This window comes from Abrus precatorius, unplaced genomic scaffold, assembly GCF_003935025.1.
Source record: "Abrus precatorius isolate BTA unplaced genomic scaffold, Abrus_2018 Scaffold8, whole genome shotgun sequence".
In the NCBI taxonomy this organism is placed as follows: domain Eukaryota; kingdom Viridiplantae; phylum Streptophyta; class Magnoliopsida; order Fabales; family Fabaceae; genus Abrus; species Abrus precatorius.
In genome coordinates, this window is record NW_020874428.1 from 14,720,427 (window position 1) to 14,724,706 (window position 4,280).

The following is a 4,280-nucleotide window of genomic DNA, read 5'->3' on the forward strand; positions in this document are numbered from 1 at the left end:
TTTGAACGTGGAAAGAACAAAATACAGCACTGGGTCTATGTGGCTACTCTGAGTGATGCGCGTTAACACTCTAGCAACTGAACCTGGATAACTGCCATTGTGTTGAAACGCACATCACTTGAAGCTTTGGCGCGCAACAGAGCGTGGAAACGCAGAGCTAAGCACATAGAAGAAGCATTAATTGGAGTGTTGTGTGTTGAAATGCACATCACTTGAAGCCTTGGCGCACAAGAGCGCGTTGCAACGCATAGCTGACGGCGTGGCAACGCGGAACTGAGCATCCAAGTAAAGTCTAGACTGTAACTTTGCGCGTGGCAACGCAGAGTAGTTGCAGCCTTGGCACTGAGCACGTGGAAACGCAAATCACATGCAACCCGCGCCTTTACTCCAGCCACTGCACGTTTTGGCGCAGATTTCTGCAATTTTATAACTTCTTCTTCTTGCCAATTCTGGACGTTTGGAGCTTCTGTATCACTTTTAGAAGATTCCAGAACACCTGGGAATAACTAACTATCAGAATTTCAAGGGTCAAGTCGAAGAATTAGAGGAGCTCTATAAATAGGAATTAGGAACTTAGAAATGGGGTCTTTTTTGTCATTTTTTAGTTTTTGTATTCATTTTGTAACCGTTCTAACTTCCAAGGGAAGTCAGAGGGAGAAGAGAGAAGCGACGTTTGTTCTTCCTTGCTAGAGGAATCTGGAGGGAGGCAAAGTTATTGAGATGGCTCTCTGCTTTTCATCTTCTTTTCTTCTTGCTTCTCTCCATTTCATTGTAATGTGCTTCTAACTCTTTTGTTAGGGATTTACGGATCTGGAATTGATATATTGATTTCGTTTTGACTTTGAACTTTGAGTATTTGATTTCATTGAGGGATTAATTCTGTGTTTACTTGATCTTTGAATGGAAATTCAATTGATTAATCAAAGAGTAATATTCACTAATGGAAATTGGGTTTGTTGCTTGGATCTGAATTAATTACCAAAACTCTTGACTTTCTTAGGGATAAGTGGTCTTAGTTTTGCAATCTTTGGGTTCTAATTCGTAACGCAATATTGAACTGAATTTAGCCTAAGGAATTAGGGAGATTTGGTTGAATATTAGGACCAATGAGTTGAGGAATCAATCTTTGGTTATTGTAAAGACAAACCGATTGTCAATCAATCAAATGCTTGAATGTTCAGAGGCAGAACTAAATTGATATTGATATTCTAGTGAAATAAATTCCTAACTTTCCTCCATTCATGATTCATTCTAATAGTACAAGTTAACATTTGGTTTTTAACAATTTTTCATTTCCTTAATTTTGAATTCTACTTTCTTGCATATTGAAATATGTTCAATGAATTGTTTGGTGCAAATGGTTATTATCTTGTGAATTGGTGATTAAAAATAAGATCCTTGAGGATGATACTTGGGACTCAATCTGATTTCCACATTTTATAACTTGCTACAACTACCAAGTACACTTGCTAGTAGTGAAATTACACCATTTAAGTGCTGCGATAAAAAGCATGTAACAAGTTTTTGACGCCATTGCCAGGGATCTTAATTTTAACATCATTAGTAACTAGAGGATAGCTAGATTGTACCACTTACTTTCTATTTTAATTCAGTTGTGTTTGATAGTTCAATTTCGTATTAAGTTTTGGTAGTTATTTTACACATATTAGCTGTTATTATTTTAATTTTTGTAATACTACATTGTTGTTTTGTTTTTAAATAAATAGAGGTTATCTCTTTTAGCTCTTAAAGAATATTTTGATTGTAATTTCTCTACACTCCACTGCTCTGTGTTCTAATCAAATTTCAAGTATTAGTGTTTGTGTTCAGTTTTCCTTGTGTTATATGCGTGGGAAGAATAAAGACAAATCTCTTTTTGTACTTGATCCGGACATAGACATAACTTTGAGAAGGATAAGGAACGAATTAAGGGCAGAGAGCTCAGCTAAAAAGAAGCAGAATTCGTAGTTTACACTTTCTTCACCAAACTCAGCAGAAAAACAAGTCAATTCTCCAACTTTACCTGTAAATTCAGAAGCAAAGATGGCTGAACCAGATAGACAAAGGACTTTAGGAGACTATGGAGTACAGAATATGCATGGATACAGTTCTTCTATTGTCAGACTAACCATTCAAGCCAACCATTTTGAGATTAAACCTGCCTTACTTCACCTGGTTCAACAAGATCAATTTTCTGGTTTAATTTAAGATGATCCTAACTTGCATTTTTCTAATTATTTGCAGTTATGTGATACCATAAAGATCAATGGAGTCAGCGAAGATGCAATTAGATTAAGATTGTTTCCATTTTCCTTGAGGGACAAGGCAAAATGTTGGCTCCAAGCCCAACCACAAGGGAGCATAACTACTTAGACAGATCTGATCAACAAGTTTGTCACTAAATATTTCCCACCTTCTAAGGCTGCAAAGCTAAGAGGAGAGATCACATCCTTCATGCAGCAAGAAGGAGAAACCTTATATGAGGCATGGGAGAGATACAAGGAACTCTTGAGAAGATGCTCACATCATTGCATACCGGAATGGATGCAACTTGAAACCTTCTATAATGGGATGAATCCAACAACTAGAACTATGATAGATGCAGCAGCAGGAGGTTCTTTATACACTAAATCACTAGAAGAAGCTCAAGGAATTATAGATATAATGGCTTCTTCTATGCATCAAAGCTGTAGTTTGAGACAATCAACAAGGAGTAATGGCTATGAGGCAAAACTTCTTGAGACCTTTTTCACTCAAAATCAGCTGCAAAACCAATTGTTTTATGAGCAAATAGTTGCACTTACCCAACAAATCAACAACTTACAAGCTGTACCAATACAGAACACTCCACTTGTGTGTGATTTTTGTGGAGGGAATCATGTAAACGGAGCTTGTGATGGAAATAATTTTGAATCTCAAGAACAAGTCAATTATATAGGAAATTTTTAGAGACAACAATTTTCATTTCCCCCTAGTTTTCAATTCTCTAACAATAGAAACCAGCAGCAACATAGCTGGAATAACCAGAACTCTAATTGGAAAAATTCTAACTCTGTTGTTCCATTTTCAAATGTAGGACCAGCAGCACAACAACCTTATTTTCAAGGGAATCCAGCCAACCAACTTCAAAAAAATCAGAGGTTTTCTAAACCACTGAATGAAAGGTTGAACGAAATGGAAGAAACCATGCTGCAATTTATGAAAGTAACACAAACAAGCTTCAAGAATCAAGAATCTTCCATGAAAAATTTGGAAACACAGATTGGACAGTTAGCTGAGTAATTGTCCAGCAGAGAAGATGGGAGATTCCCTAGCAACACAGTTATAAATCCAAAAGAACAATGCCAAGCTATGATGACTAGGAGTGGAGCTGTTGTGGGTAGTCCAAAACCAGCCGAAAAAAGAGAGAAAACCAAGGAAGAGGAGAAGATTAAATTTGATCTAGAGGAAGGGAACTTCACCTTATTGAAAAGAGAAAATTCAGAAATGGATACCTTCCATAAAACTGTGAGAAGAACAAAGAAGGAAATTTTAGAAGATTCGAACAAGCCTCTAGATGAAGAGAAATACAAGCGGCTGCCTTACCCACAAAGAGTCACCAATCCTAAGCAAGAAAGAAAGTATGAGAGGTTTCTAGATGTCTTTAAGAAGCTCCAAATCAACATACCATTTGCTGAAGCATTAGAACAAATGCCTTCATATGCAAAATTCATGAAGGAGTTGCTGTCCAAAAAGAGAAAGTTAGAAAATGACAAGACAGTCCCTTTGACTGAAGAATGCAACAGGAAAAGCTTTGTGTGATCTTGGGGCAAGCATCAGCCTTATGCCTCTTCCATCATGAAAAGACTTGGAATAGAGGAAGTCAAGCCAACAAGCATCACTCTACAACTTGCGGACAGATCATATGCTTATCCATATGGTATTGTAGAGGATTTATTGGTTAAAAATGACAAGTTTATTTTCCCCGCAGATTTTGTCATTTTAGACATGGAAGTGGATGCCGATATTCCTTTAATATTGGGCAAACCTTTCTTAGCTACAGAGAGAGCTTTGATTGATGTGCAAAAAGGGGAATTAATGCTTAGAGTGCAGGATGAAAAGGTTACCTTTAATGTTTTTGAAGCACTCAAACATTCTAGTGATGATAGCACTTGCATGAGAGTTGATATTTTAGAATCTATTTCATTTTCTCAATTAATTGATAATGTTGATGAATTTTCTATGTTAAGGGAAATTATAGTTGTAGGGAATTCACAAGCTGCTATAAAAGAAGAAGAAAA

General features: G+C 36.7%; 1 non-coding gene across 1 annotated transcript; it reads right to left on the reverse strand.

The window, feature by feature from the left end:
- Positions 1 to 2,427: 2,427 nt before the first annotated feature.
- Positions 2,428 to 2,534, reverse strand: LOC113848658. Its single transcript, XR_003501922.1, has one exon. It is a non-coding gene; the product is annotated as a small nucleolar RNA R71 (small nucleolar RNA).
- Between the last annotated feature and the right edge of the window lie 1,746 nt (positions 2,535 to 4,280).